Genomic DNA, 14,306 nt, shown 5'->3' on the forward strand with positions numbered 1-14,306 from the left:
GGGTAGCGATGCAAAAAGGAGAAAATGTAAGGGAGCCAACAGCACCTTTTTTTTTTTATTGGGCTGCCAGGGGTACCGACATAATAACAAAAAAAAAAGGGAGCCAACAACACCCGGGTTTCCCAGGCGGTCACCCATCCAAGTACTAACCGGGCCCAATGATGCTTAACTTCGGTGATCGGACGAGAACCGGTGCAATCATCATGGCATGGCCGTTGGCACTCATGTAATGTAGGAGCACGGCAGAATTCGCGTTCGGCTTCTCTCCCAATACACAAAATGTTAGTTTTCCGCCGCATTTGACGAAAGCACTTCCTTCCGCAACAGCCAGCTCCTCGAGGACGGCGCGGGGGGCGCGCCCGGCGTCCCAGCGGAGCGACGGCCGAATTAGCGGGCGCACCGCCGCCTGTGTGAGACGCACTGCTGCTCGTTGCACGTCCTGTCATTCGCTGGGCGCGTGCAGCCTTCGACACTAGAGGAGGACGCATCTTGTCCCTGGTGTCCAGCGGAGGGCCTGTGCGGGGTGTGGCAGTGTCGTGCTGGAGGGCGCCACTGGTAGCGATGTGGGCTTCCTCGCCTCGCCTCGCCTCGCCTCACACCAGGTGTCTGCGTAGTTCGCAGTGCATTCGCACCATTCCTATCCCTGTCCCCGTCCCGACTTGTCCCGACTTTGCTCGACTGCCGCTCGCTGCCGCTCGGGTCGTGGCCCATATGACAGTACAAGCACGACAAACATCTGCGAGACGGCCGTGGGCCTAACGGGCGTGTCCGAGACGCCGTTTGCGGCGGGTAGGGCAGCGCCGTGCCGTGGAAAGGTGCGCTCGGGTCGTGGCCCATATGACAGTACAAGCACGACAAACATCTGCGAGACCGCCGTGGGCCTAACGGGCGTGTCCGAGACGCCGTTTGCGGCGGGTAGGGCAGCGCCGTGCCGTGGAAAGGTGCGAAAACAGGGACGCAGGACACAGGAGGGCTGCCAAAGCATCCATCTCTTCCAGCGACGAAAGAGAAATTTTTCTTTACAAATCTGCAGCCGTACAATGCAACAAAACAATAAGCCCTGACGTATTTCAGAACGCATCTGTCGGTTCGTACTGTTTTGGTATTTGCGCGGTGCATTCTCGCCTGTCCCCCCTTCCGTCCCGACTTGTCCCGACTTTGCTCGACTGCCGCTCGCTGCCGCTCGGGTCGTGGCCCATATGACAGTACAAGCACGACAAACATCTGCGAGACGGCCGTGGGCCTAACGGGCGTGTCCGAGACGCCGTTTGCGGCGGGTAGGGCAGCGCCGTGCCGTGGAAAGGTGCGCTCGGGTCGTGGCCCATATGACAGTACAAGCACGACAAACATCTGCGAGACCGCCGTGGGCCTAACGGGCGTGTCCGAGACGCCGTTTGCGGCGGGTAGGGCAGCGCCGTGCCGTGGAAAGGTGCGAAAACAGGGACGCAGGACACAGGAGGGTCGCCAAAGCATCCATCTCTTCTAGCGACGAAAGAGAAATTTTTGTTTACAAATCTGCAGCCGTACAGTGCAACAAAACAATAAGCCCTGACGTATTTCAGAACGCATCTGTCGGTTCGTACTGTTTTGGTATCTCCAGAGACTATTTGGAATTCTTCCTTGGCACATTCTTCTTCGAGCTCAGGCCATTAATATCATATCTTATATTTATTACAGTCGTTTATTTTCAATTTTTTTTTTTTTGTTGGAACTTTGCACTGCTACGAAACAGTAGGAGGCCCTGGCTTATTTCAGATCACATCTGTCGATTCGTAGTGTTTCGTTATTGTCAAGGATTTCTCGGCACGTTTACATTGCTGAAGGAAGCATCTTTGTCACAACGGAAAGGTAGTATGAAAAGAGGGCTGGCAGGGGTAGCGATGCAAAAAGGAGAAAATGTAAGGGAGCCAACAGCACCTTTTTTTTTTTATTGGGCTGCCAGGGGTACCGACATAATAACAAAAAAAAAAGGGAGCCAACAACACCCGGGTTTCCCAGGCGGTCACCCATCCAAGTACTAACCGGGCCCAATGATGCTTAACTTCGGTGATCGGACGAGAACCGGTGCAATCATCATGGCATGGCCGTTGGCACTCATGTAATGTAGGAGCACGGCAGAATTCGCGTTCGGCTTCTCTCCCAATACACAAAATGTTAGTTTTCCGCCGCATTTGACGAAAGCACTTCCTTCCGCAACAGCCAGCTCCTCGAGGACGGCGCGGGGGGCGCGCCCGGCGTCCCAGCGGAGCGACGGCCGAATTAGCGGGCGCACCGCCGCCTGTGTGAGACGCACTGCTGCCCGTTGCACGTCCTGTCATTCGCTGGGCGCGTGCAGCCTTCGACACTAGAGGAGGACGCATCTTGTCCCTGGTGTCCAGCGGAGGGCCTGTGCGGGGTGTGGCAGTGTCGTGCTGGAGGGCGCCACTGGTAGCGATGTGGGCTTCCTCGCCTCGCCTCGCCTCGCCTCACACCAGGTGTCTGCGTAGTTCGCAGTGCATTCGCACCATTCCTATCCCTGTCCCCGTCCCGACTTGTCCCGACTTTGCTCGACTGCCGCTCGCTGCCGCTCGGGTCGTGGCCCATATGACAGTACAAGCACGACAAACATCTGCGAGACGGCCGTGGGCCTAACGGGCGTGTCCGAGACGCCGTTTGCGGCGGGTAGGGCAGCGCCGTGCCGTGGAAAGGTGCGCTCGGGTCGTGGCCCATATGACAGTACAAGCACGACAAACATCTGCGAGACCGCCGTGGGCCTAACGGGCGTGTCCGAGACGCCGTTTGCGGCGGGTAGGGCAGCGCCGTGCCGTGGAAAGGTGCGAAAACAGGGACGCAGGACACAGGAGGGTCGCCAAAGCATCCATCTCTTCTAGCGACGAAAGAGAAATTTTTGTTTACAAATCTGCAGCCGTACAGTGCAACAAAACAATAAGCCCTGACGTATTTCAGAACGCATCTGTCGGTTCGTACTGTTTTGGTATCTCCAGAGACTATTTGGAATTCTTCCTTGGCACATTCTTCTTCGAGCTCAGGCCATTAATATCATATCTTATATTTATTACAGTCGTTTATTTTCAATTTTTTTTTTTTTGTTGGAACTTTGCACTGCTACGAAACAGTAGGAGGCCCTGGCTTATTTCAGATCACATCTGTCGATTCGTAGTGTTTCGTTATTGTCAAGGATTTCTCGGCACGTTTACATTGCTGAAGGAAGCATCTTTGTCACAACGGAAAGGTAGTATGAAAAGAGGGCTGGCAGGGGTAGCGATGCAAAAAGGAGAAAATGTAAGGGAGCCAACAGCACCTTTTTTTTTTTATTGGGCTGCCAGGGGTACCGACATAATAACAAAAAAAAAAGGGAGCCAACAACACCCGGGTTTCCCAGGCGGTCACCCATCCAAGTACTAACCGGGCCCAATGATGCTTAACTTCGGTGATCGGACGAGAACCGGTGCAATCATCATGGCATGGCCGTTGGCACTCATGTAATGTAGGAGCACGGCAGAATTCGCGTTCGGCTTCTCTCCCAATACACAAAATGTTAGTTTTCCGCCGCATTTGACGAAAGCACTTCCTTCCGCAACAGCCAGCTCCTCGAGGACGGCGCGGGGGGCGCGCCCGGCGTCCCAGCGGAGCGACGGCCGAATTAGCGGGCGCACCGCCGCCTGTGTGAGACGCACTGCTGCTCGTTGCACGTCCTGTCATTCGCTGGGCGCGTGCAGCCTTCGACACTAGAGGAGGACGCATCTTGTCCCTGGTGTCCAGCGGAGGGCCTGTGCGGGGTGTGGCAGTGTCGTGCTGGAGGGCGCCACTGGTAGCGATGTGGGCTTCCTCGCCTCGCCTCGCCTCGCCTCACACCAGGTGTCTGCGTAGTTCGCAGTGCATTCGCACCATTCCTATCCCTGTCCCCGTCCCGACTTGTCCCGACTTTGCTCGACTGCCGCTCGCTGCCGCTCGGGTCGTGGCCCATATGACAGTACAAGCACGACAAACATCTGCGAGACGGCCGTGGGCCTAACGGGCGTGTCCGAGACGCCGTTTGCGGCGGGTAGGGCAGCGCCGTGCCGTGGAAAGGTGCGCTCGGGTCGTGGCCCATATGACAGTACAAGCACGACAAACATCTGCGAGACCGCCGTGGGCCTAACGGGCGTGTCCGAGACGCCGTTTGCGGCGGGTAGGGCAGCGCCGTGCCGTGGAAAGGTGCGAAAACAGGGACGCAGGACACAGGAGGGCTGCCAAAGCATCCATCTCTTCCAGCGACGAAAGAGAAATTTTTCTTTACAAATCTGCAGCCGTACAATGCAACAAAACAATAAGCCCTGACGTATTTCAGAACGCATCTGTCGGTTCGTACTGTTTTGGTATTTGCGCGGTGCATTCTCGCCTGTCCCCCCTTCCGTCCCGACTTGTCCCGACTTTGCTCGACTGCCGCTCGCTGCCGCTCGGGTCGTGGCCCATATGACAGTACAAGCACGACAAACATCTGCGAGACGGCCGTGGGCCTAACGGGCGTGTCCGAGACGCCGTTTGCGGCGGGTAGGGCAGCGCCGTGCCGTGGAAAGGTGCGCTCGGGTCGTGGCCCATATGACAGTACAAGCACGACAAACATCTGCGAGACCGCCGTGGGCCTAACGGGCGTGTCCGAGACGCCGTTTGCGGCGGGTAGGGCAGCGCCGTGCCGTGGAAAGGTGCGAAAACAGGGACGCAGGACACAGGAGGGTCGCCAAAGCATCCATCTCTTCTAGCGACGAAAGAGAAATTTTTGTTTACAAATCTGCAGCCGTACAGTGCAACAAAACAATAAGCCCTGACGTATTTCAGAACGCATCTGTCGGTTCGTACTGTTTTGGTATCTCCAGAGACTATTTGGAATTCTTCCTTGGCACATTCTTCTTCGAGCTCAGGCCATTAATATCATATCTTATATTTATTACAGTCGTTTATTTTCAATTTTTTTTTTTTTGTTGGAACTTTGCACTGCTACGAAACAGTAGGAGGCCCTGGCTTATTTCAGATCACATCTGTCGATTCGTAGTGTTTCGTTATTGTCAAGGATTTCTCGGCACGTTTACATTGCTGAAGGAAGCATCTTTGTCACAACGGAAAGGTAGTATGAAAAGAGGGCTGGCAGGGGTAGCGATGCAAAAAGGAGAAAATGTAAGGGAGCCAACAGCACCTTTTTTTTTTTATTGGGCTGCCAGGGGTACCGACATAATAACAAAAAAAAAAGGGAGCCAACAACACCCGGGTTTCCCAGGCGGTCACCCATCCAAGTACTAACCGGGCCCAATGATGCTTAACTTCGGTGATCGGACGAGAACCGGTGCAATCATCATGGCATGGCCGTTGGCACTCATGTAATGTAGGAGCACGGCAGAATTCGCGTTCGGCTTCTCTCCCAATACACAAAATGTTAGTTTTCCGCCGCATTTGACGAAAGCACTTCCTTCCGCAACAGCCAGCTCCTCGAGGACGGCGCGGGGGGCGCGCCCGGCGTCCCAGCGGAGCGACGGCCGAATTAGCGGGCGCACCGCCGCCTGTGTGAGACGCACTGCTGCTCGTTGCACGTCCTGTCATTCGCTGGGCGCGTGCAGCCTTCGACACTAGAGGAGGACGCATCTTGTCCCTGGTGTCCAGCGGAGGGCCTGTGCGGGGTGTGGCAGTGTCGTGCTGGAGGGCGCCACTGGTAGCGATGTGGGCTTCCTCGCCTCGCCTCGCCTCGCCTCACACCAGGTGTCTGCGTAGTTCGCAGTGCATTCGCACCATTCCTATCCCTGTCCCCGTCCCGACTTGTCCCGACTTTGCTCGACTGCCGCTCGCTGCCGCTCGGGTCGTGGCCCATATGACAGTACAAGCACGACAAACATCTGCGAGACGGCCGTGGGCCTAACGGGCGTGTCCGAGACGCCGTTTGCGGCGGGTAGGGCAGCGCCGTGCCGTGGAAAGGTGCGCTCGGGTCGTGGCCCATATGACAGTACAAGCACGACAAACATCTGCGAGACCGCCGTGGGCCTAACGGGCGTGTCCGAGACGCCGTTTGCGGCGGGTAGGGCAGCGCCGTGCCGTGGAAAGGTGCGAAAACAGGGACGCAGGACACAGGAGGGTCGCCAAAGCATCCATCTCTTCTAGCGACGAAAGAGAAATTTTTGTTTACAAATCTGCAGCCGTACAGTGCAACAAAACAATAAGCCCTGACGTATTTCAGAACGCATCTGTCGGTTCGTACTGTTTTGGTATCTCCAGAGACTATTTGGAATTCTTCCTTGGCACATTCTTCTTCGAGCTCAGGCCATTAATATCATATCTTATATTTATTACAGTCGTTTATTTTCAATTTTTTTTTTTTTGTTGGAACTTTGCACTGCTACGAAACAGTAGGAGGCCCTGGCTTATTTCAGATCACATCTGTCGATTCGTAGTGTTTCGTTATTGTCAAGGATTTCTCGGCACGTTTACATTGCTGAAGGAAGCATCTTTGTCACAACGGAAAGGTAGTATGAAAAGAGGGCTGGCAGGGGTAGCGATGCAAAAAGGAGAAAATGTAAGGGAGCCAACAGCACCTTTTTTTTTTTATTGGGCTGCCAGGGGTACCGACATAATAACAAAAAAAAAAGGGAGCCAACAACACCCGGGTTTCCCAGGCGGTCACCCATCCAAGTACTAACCGGGCCCAATGATGCTTAACTTCGGTGATCGGACGAGAACCGGTGCAATCATCATGGCATGGCCGTTGGCACTCATGTAATGTAGGAGCACGGCAGAATTCGCGTTCGGCTTCTCTCCCAATACACAAAATGTTAGTTTTCCGCCGCATTTGACGAAAGCACTTCCTTCCGCAACAGCCAGCTCCTCGAGGACGGCGCGGGGGGCGCGCCCGGCGTCCCAGCGGAGCGACGGCCGAATTAGCGGGCGCACCGCCGCCTGTGTGAGACGCACTGCTGCTCGTTGCACGTCCTGTCATTCGCTGGGCGCGTGCAGCCTTCGACACTAGAGGAGGACGCATCTTGTCCCTGGTGTCCAGCGGAGGGCCTGTGCGGGGTGTGGCAGTGTCGTGCTGGAGGGCGCCACTGGTAGCGATGTGGGCTTCCTCGCCTCGCCTCGCCTCGCCTCACACCAGGTGTCTGCGTAGTTCGCAGTGCATTCGCACCATTCCTATCCCTGTCCCCGTCCCGACTTGTCCCGACTTTGCTCGACTGCCGCTCGCTGCCGCTCGGGTCGTGGCCCATATGACAGTACAAGCACGACAAACATCTGCGAGACGGCCGTGGGCCTAACGGGCGTGTCCGAGACGCCGTTTGCGGCGGGTAGGGCAGCGCCGTGCCGTGGAAAGGTGCGCTCGGGTCGTGGCCCATATGACAGTACAAGCACGACAAACATCTGCGAGACCGCCGTGGGCCTAACGGGCGTGTCCGAGACGCCGTTTGCGGCGGGTAGGGCAGCGCCGTGCCGTGGAAAGGTGCGAAAACAGGGACGCAGGACACAGGAGGGTCGCCAAAGCATCCATCTCTTCTAGCGACGAAAGAGAAATTTTTGTTTACAAATCTGCAGCCGTACAGTGCAACAAAACAATAAGCCCTGACGTATTTCAGAACGCATCTGTCGGTTCGTACTGTTTTGGTATCTCCAGAGACTATTTGGAATTCTTCCTTGGCACATTCTTCTTCGAGCTCAGGCCATTAATATCATATCTTATATTTATTACAGTCGTTTATTTTCAATTTTTTTTTTTTTGTTGGAACTTTGCACTGCTACGAAACAGTAGGAGGCCCTGGCTTATTTCAGATCACATCTGTCGATTCGTAGTGTTTCGTTATTGTCAAGGATTTCTCGGCACGTTTACATTGCTGAAGGAAGCATCTTTGTCACAACGGAAAGGTAGTATGAAAAGAGGGCTGGCAGGGGTAGCGATGCAAAAAGGAGAAAATGTAAGGGAGCCAACAGCACCTTTTTTTTTTTATTGGGCTGCCAGGGGTACCGACATAATAACAAAAAAAAAAGGGAGCCAACAACACCCGGGTTTCCCAGGCGGTCACCCATCCAAGTACTAACCGGGCCCAATGATGCTTAACTTCGGTGATCGGACGAGAACCGGTGCAATCATCATGGCATGGCCGTTGGCACTCATGTAATGTAGGAGCACGGCAGAATTCGCGTTCGGCTTCTCTCCCAATACACAAAATGTTAGTTTTCCGCCGCATTTGACGAAAGCACTTCCTTCCGCAACAGCCAGCTCCTCGAGGACGGCGCGGGGGGCGCGCCCGGCGTCCCAGCGGAGCGACGGCCGAATTAGCGGGCGCACCGCCGCCTGTGTGAGACGCACTGCTGCTCGTTGCACGTCCTGTCATTCGCTGGGCGCGTGCAGCCTTCGACACTAGAGGAGGACGCATCTTGTCCCTGGTGTCCAGCGGAGGGCCTGTGCGGGGTGTGGCAGTGTCGTGCTGGAGGGCGCCACTGGTAGCGATGTGGGCTTCCTCGCCTCGCCTCGCCTCGCCTCACACCAGGTGTCTGCGTAGTTCGCAGTGCATTCGCACCATTCCTATCCCTGTCCCCGTCCCGACTTGTCCCGACTTTGCTCGACTGCCGCTCGCTGCCGCTCGGGTCGTGGCCCATATGACAGTACAAGCACGACAAACATCTGCGAGACCGCCGTGGGCCTAACGGGCGTGTCCGAGACGCCGTTTGCGGCGGGTAGGGCAGCGCCGTGCCGTGGAAAGGTGCGAAAACAGGGACGCAGGACACAGGAGGGTCGCCAAAGCATCCATCTCTTCTAGCGACGAAAGAGAAATTTTTGTTTACAAATCTGCAGCCGTACAGTGCAACAAAACAATAAGCCCTGACGTATTTCAGAACGCATCTGTCGGTTCGTACTGTTTTGGTATCTCCAGAGACTATTTGGAATTCTTCCTTGGCACATTCTTCTTCGAGCTCAGGCCATTAATATCATATCTTATATTTATTACAGTCGTTTATTTTCAATTTTTTTTTTTTTGTTGGAACTTTGCACTGCTACGAAACAGTAGGAGGCCCTGGCTTATTTCAGATCACATCTGTCGATTCGTAGTGTTTCGTTATTGTCAAGGATTTCTCGGCACGTTTACATTGCTGAAGGAAGCATCTTTGTCACAACGGAAAGGTAGTATGAAAAGAGGGCTGGCAGGGGTAGCGATGCAAAAAGGAGAAAATGTAAGGGAGCCAACAGCACCTTTTTTTTTTTATTGGGCTGCCAGGGGTACCGACATAATAACAAAAAAAAAAGGGAGCCAACAACACCCGGGTTTCCCAGGCGGTCACCCATCCAAGTACTAACCGGGCCCAATGATGCTTAACTTCGGTGATCGGACGAGAACCGGTGCAATCATCATGGCATGGCCGTTGGCACTCATGTAATGTAGGAGCACGGCAGAATTCGCGTTCGGCTTCTCTCCCAATACACAAAATGTTAGTTTTCCGCCGCATTTGACGAAAGCACTTCCTTCCGCAACAGCCAGCTCCTCGAGGACGGCGCGGGGGGCGCGCCCGGCGTCCCAGCGGAGCGACGGCCGAATTAGCGGGCGCACCGCCGCCTGTGTGAGACGCACTGCTGCTCGTTGCACGTCCTGTCATTCGCTGGGCGCGTGCAGCCTTCGACACTAGAGGAGGACGCATCTTGTCCCTGGTGTCCAGCGGAGGGCCTGTGCGGGGTGTGGCAGTGTCGTGCTGGAGGGCGCCACTGGTAGCGATGTGGGCTTCCTCGCCTCGCCTCGCCTCGCCTCACACCAGGTGTCTGCGTAGTTCGCAGTGCATTCGCACCATTCCTATCCCTGTCCCCGTCCCGACTTGTCCCGACTTTGCTCGACTGCCGCTCGCTGCCGCTCGGGTCGTGGCCCATATGACAGTACAAGCACGACAAACATCTGCGAGACGGCCGTGGGCCTAACGGGCGTGTCCGAGACGCCGTTTGCGGCGGGTAGGGCAGCGCCGTGCCGTGGAAAGGTGCGCTCGGGTCGTGGCCCATATGACAGTACAAGCACGACAAACATCTGCGAGACCGCCGTGGGCCTAACGGGCGTGTCCGAGACGCCGTTTGCGGCGGGTAGGGCAGCGCCGTGCCGTGGAAAGGTGCGAAAACAGGGACGCAGGACACAGGAGGGCTGCCAAAGCATCCATCTCTTCCAGCGACGAAAGAGAAATTTTTCTTTACAAATCTGCAGCCGTACAATGCAACAAAACAATAAGCCCTGACGTATTTCAGAACGCATCTGTCGGTTCGTACTGTTTTGGTATTTGCGCGGTGCATTCTCGCCTGTCCCCCCTTCCGTCCCGACTTGTCCCGACTTTGCTCGACTGCCGCTCGCTGCCGCTCGGGTCGTGGCCCATATGACAGTACAAGCACGACAAACATCTGCGAGACGGCCGTGGGCCTAACGGGCGTGTCCGAGACGCCGTTTGCGGCGGGTAGGGCAGCGCCGTGCCGTGGAAAGGTGCGCTCGGGTCGTGGCCCATATGACAGTACAAGCACGACAAACATCTGCGAGACCGCCGTGGGCCTAACGGGCGTGTCCGAGACGCCGTTTGCGGCGGGTAGGGCAGCGCCGTGCCGTGGAAAGGTGCGAAAACAGGGACGCAGGACACAGGAGGGTCGCCAAAGCATCCATCTCTTCTAGCGACGAAAGAGAAATTTTTGTTTACAAATCTGCAGCCGTACAGTGCAACAAAACAATAAGCCCTGACGTATTTCAGAACGCATCTGTCGGTTCGTACTGTTTTGGTATCTCCAGAGACTATTTGGAATTCTTCCTTGGCACATTCTTCTTCGAGCTCAGGCCATTAATATCATATCTTATATTTATTACAGTCGTTTATTTTCAATTTTTTTTTTTTTGTTGGAACTTTGCACTGCTACGAAACAGTAGGAGGCCCTGGCTTATTTCAGATCACATCTGTCGATTCGTAGTGTTTCGTTATTGTCAAGGATTTCTCGGCACGTTTACATTGCTGAAGGAAGCATCTTTGTCACAACGGAAAGGTAGTATGAAAAGAGGGCTGGCAGGGGTAGCGATGCAAAAAGGAGAAAATGTAAGGGAGCCAACAGCACCTTTTTTTTTTTATTGGGCTGCCAGGGGTACCGACATAATAACAAAAAAAAAAGGGAGCCAACAACACCCGGGTTTCCCAGGCGGTCACCCATCCAAGTACTAACCGGGCCCAATGATGCTTAACTTCGGTGATCGGACGAGAACCGGTGCAATCATCATGGCATGGCCGTTGGCACTCATGTAATGTAGGAGCACGGCAGAATTCGCGTTCGGCTTCTCTCCCAATACACAAAATGTTAGTTTTCCGCCGCATTTGACGAAAGCACTTCCTTCCGCAACAGCCAGCTCCTCGAGGACGGCGCGGGGGGCGCGCCCGGCGTCCCAGCGGAGCGACGGCCGAATTAGCGGGCGCACCGCCGCCTGTGTGAGACGCACTGCTGCTCGTTGCACGTCCTGTCATTCGCTGGGCGCGTGCAGCCTTCGACACTAGAGGAGGACGCATCTTGTCCCTGGTGTCCAGCGGAGGGCCTGTGCGGGGTGTGGCAGTGTCGTGCTGGAGGGCGCCACTGGTAGCGATGTGGGCTTCCTCGCCTCGCCTCGCCTCGCCTCACACCAGGTGTCTGCGTAGTTCGCAGTGCATTCGCACCATTCCTATCCCTGTCCCCGTCCCGACTTGTCCCGACTTTGCTCGACTGCCGCTCGCTGCCGCTCGGGTCGTGGCCCATATGACAGTACAAGCACGACAAACATCTGCGAGACGGCCGTGGGCCTAACGGGCGTGTCCGAGACGCCGTTTGCGGCGGGTAGGGCAGCGCCGTGCCGTGGAAAGGTGCGCTCGGGTCGTGGCCCATATGACAGTACAAGCACGACAAACATCTGCGAGACCGCCGTGGGCCTAACGGGCGTGTCCGAGACGCCGTTTGCGGCGGGTAGGGCAGCGCCGTGCCGTGGAAAGGTGCGAAAACAGGGACGCAGGACACAGGAGGGTCGCCAAAGCATCCATCTCTTCTAGCGACGAAAGAGAAATTTTTGTTTACAAATCTGCAGCCGTACAGTGCAACAAAACAATAAGCCCTGACGTATTTCAGAACGCATCTGTCGGTTCGTACTGTTTTGGTATCTCCAGAGACTATTTGGAATTCTTCCTTGGCACATTCTTCTTCGAGCTCAGGCCATTAATATCATATCTTATATTTATTACAGTCGTTTATTTTCAATTTTTTTTTTTTTGTTGGAACTTTGCACTGCTACGAAACAGTAGGAGGCCCTGGCTTATTTCAGATCACATCTGTCGATTCGTAGTGTTTCGTTATTGTCAAGGATTTCTCGGCACGTTTACATTGCTGAAGGAAGCATCTTTGTCACAACGGAAAGGTAGTATGAAAAGAGGGCTGGCAGGGGTAGCGATGCAAAAAGGAGAAAATGTAAGGGAGCCAACAGCACCTTTTTTTTTTTATTGGGCTGCCAGGGGTACCGACATAATAACAAAAAAAAAAGGGAGCCAACAACACCCGGGTTTCCCAGGCGGTCACCCATCCAAGTACTAACCGGGCCCAATGATGCTTAACTTCGGTGATCGGACGAGAACCGGTGCAATCATCATGGCATGGCCGTTGGCACTCATGTAATGTAGGAGCACGGCAGAATTCGCGTTCGGCTTCTCTCCCAATACACAAAATGTTAGTTTTCCGCCGCATTTGACGAAAGCACTTCCTTCCGCAACAGCCAGCTCCTCGAGGACGGCGCGGGGGGCGCGCCCGGCGTCCCAGCGGAGCGACGGCCGAATTAGCGGGCGCACCGCCGCCTGTGTGAGACGCACTGCTGCTCGTTGCACGTCCTGTCATTCGCTGGGCGCGTGCAGCCTTCGACACTAGAGGAGGACGCATCTTGTCCCTGGTGTCCAGCGGAGGGCCTGTGCGGGGTGTGGCAGTGTCGTGCTGGAGGGCGCCACTGGTAGCGATGTGGGCTTCCTCGCCTCGCCTCGCCTCGCCTCACACCAGGTGTCTGCGTAGTTCGCAGTGCATTCGCACCATTCCTATCCCTGTCCCCGTCCCGACTTGTCCCGACTTTGCTCGACTGCCGCTCGCTGCCGCTCGGGTCGTGGCCCATATGACAGTACAAGCACGACAAACATCTGCGAGACGGCCGTGGGCCTAACGGGCGTGTCCGAGACGCCGTTTGCGGCGGGTAGGGCAGCGCCGTGCCGTGGAAAGGTGCGCTCGGGTCGTGGCCCATATGACAGTACAAGCACGACAAACATCTGCGAGACCGCCGTGGGCCTAACGGGCGTGTCCGAGACGCCGTTTGCGGCGGGTAGGGCAGCGCCGTGCCGTGGAAAGGTGCGAAAACAGGGACGCAGGACACAGGAGGGTCGCCAAAGCATCCATCTCTTCTAGCGACGAAAGAGAAATTTTTGTTTACAAATCTGCAGCCGTACAGTGCAACAAAACAATAAGCCCTGACGTATTTCAGAACGCATCTGTCGGTTCGTACTGTTTTGGTATCTCCAGAGACTATTTGGAATTCTTCCTTGGCACATTCTTCTTCGAGCTCAGGCCATTAATATCATATCTTATATTTATTACAGTCGTTTATTTTCAATTTTTTTTTTTTTGTTGGAACTTTGCACTGCTACGAAACAGTAGGAGGCCCTGGCTTATTTCAGATCACATCTGTCGATTCGTAGTGTTTCGTTATTGTCAAGGATTTCTCGGCACGTTTACATTGCTGAAGGAAGCATCTTTGTCACAACGGAAAGGTAGTATGAAAAGAGGGCTGGCAGGGGTAGCGATGCAAAAAGGAGAAAATGTAAGGGAGCCAACAGCACCTTTTTTTTTTTATTGGGCTGCCAGGGGTACCGACATAATAACAAAAAAAAAAAGGGAGCCAACAACACCCGGGTTTCCCAGGCGGTCACCCATCCAAGTACTAACCGGGCCCAATGATGCTTAACTTCGGTGATCGGACGAGAACCGGTGCAATCATCATGGCATGGCCGTTGGCACTCATGTAATGTAGGAGCACGGCAGAATTCGCGTTCGGCTTCTCTCCCAATACACAAAATGTTAGTTTTCCGCCGCATTTGACGAAAGCACTTCCTTCCGCAACAGCCAGCTCCTCGAGGACGGCGCGGGGGGCGCGCCCGGCGTCCCAGCGGAGCGACGGCCGAATTAGCGGGCGCACCGCCGCCTGTGTGAGACGCACTGCTGCTCGTTGCACGTCCTGTCATTCGCTGGGCGCGTGCAGCCTTCGACACTAGAGGAGGACGCATCTTGTCCCTGGTGTCCAGCGGAG

The 14,306-nt window shown here is 55.2% G+C and overlaps 10 non-coding genes across 10 annotated transcripts; all 10 read right to left on the bottom strand.

Annotated features, from left to right (window-relative positions):
- Positions 1-101: 101 nt before the first annotated feature.
- Positions 102-220, bottom strand: LOC124582078. The gene has a single exon (XR_006973687.1). It is a non-coding gene; the product is annotated as a 5S ribosomal RNA (ribosomal RNA).
- Positions 221-1,973: 1,753 nt separating this feature from the next.
- Positions 1,974-2,092, bottom strand: LOC124582079. Its single transcript, XR_006973688.1, has one exon. It is a non-coding gene; the product is annotated as a 5S ribosomal RNA (ribosomal RNA).
- Positions 2,093-3,357: 1,265 nt separating this feature from the next.
- On the bottom strand, positions 3,358-3,476 carry LOC124582081. The gene has a single exon (XR_006973690.1). It is a non-coding gene; the product is annotated as a 5S ribosomal RNA (ribosomal RNA).
- A 1,753-nt stretch (positions 3,477-5,229) lies between these two features.
- LOC124582082 lies at positions 5,230-5,348 on the bottom strand. The gene has a single exon (XR_006973691.1). It is a non-coding gene; the product is annotated as a 5S ribosomal RNA (ribosomal RNA).
- A 1,265-nt stretch (positions 5,349-6,613) lies between these two features.
- On the bottom strand, positions 6,614-6,732 carry LOC124582083. The gene has a single exon (XR_006973692.1). It is a non-coding gene; the product is annotated as a 5S ribosomal RNA (ribosomal RNA).
- Positions 6,733-7,997: 1,265 nt separating this feature from the next.
- LOC124582085 lies at positions 7,998-8,116 on the bottom strand. Its single transcript, XR_006973693.1, has one exon. It is a non-coding gene; the product is annotated as a 5S ribosomal RNA (ribosomal RNA).
- Positions 8,117-9,255: 1,139 nt separating this feature from the next.
- LOC124582086 lies at positions 9,256-9,374 on the bottom strand. The gene has a single exon (XR_006973694.1). It is a non-coding gene; the product is annotated as a 5S ribosomal RNA (ribosomal RNA).
- Positions 9,375-11,127: 1,753 nt separating this feature from the next.
- On the bottom strand, positions 11,128-11,246 carry LOC124582087. Its single transcript, XR_006973695.1, has one exon. It is a non-coding gene; the product is annotated as a 5S ribosomal RNA (ribosomal RNA).
- A 1,265-nt stretch (positions 11,247-12,511) lies between these two features.
- On the bottom strand, positions 12,512-12,630 carry LOC124582088. The gene has a single exon (XR_006973696.1). It is a non-coding gene; the product is annotated as a 5S ribosomal RNA (ribosomal RNA).
- Positions 12,631-13,896: 1,266 nt separating this feature from the next.
- On the bottom strand, positions 13,897-14,015 carry LOC124582089. Its single transcript, XR_006973697.1, has one exon. It is a non-coding gene; the product is annotated as a 5S ribosomal RNA (ribosomal RNA).
- Between the last annotated feature and the right edge of the window lie 291 nt (positions 14,016-14,306).

The sequence above is a fragment of the Schistocerca americana genome, unplaced genomic scaffold (genome assembly GCF_021461395.2).
Source record: "Schistocerca americana isolate TAMUIC-IGC-003095 unplaced genomic scaffold, iqSchAmer2.1 HiC_scaffold_394, whole genome shotgun sequence".
Classification (NCBI taxonomy): domain Eukaryota; kingdom Metazoa; phylum Arthropoda; class Insecta; order Orthoptera; family Acrididae; genus Schistocerca; species Schistocerca americana.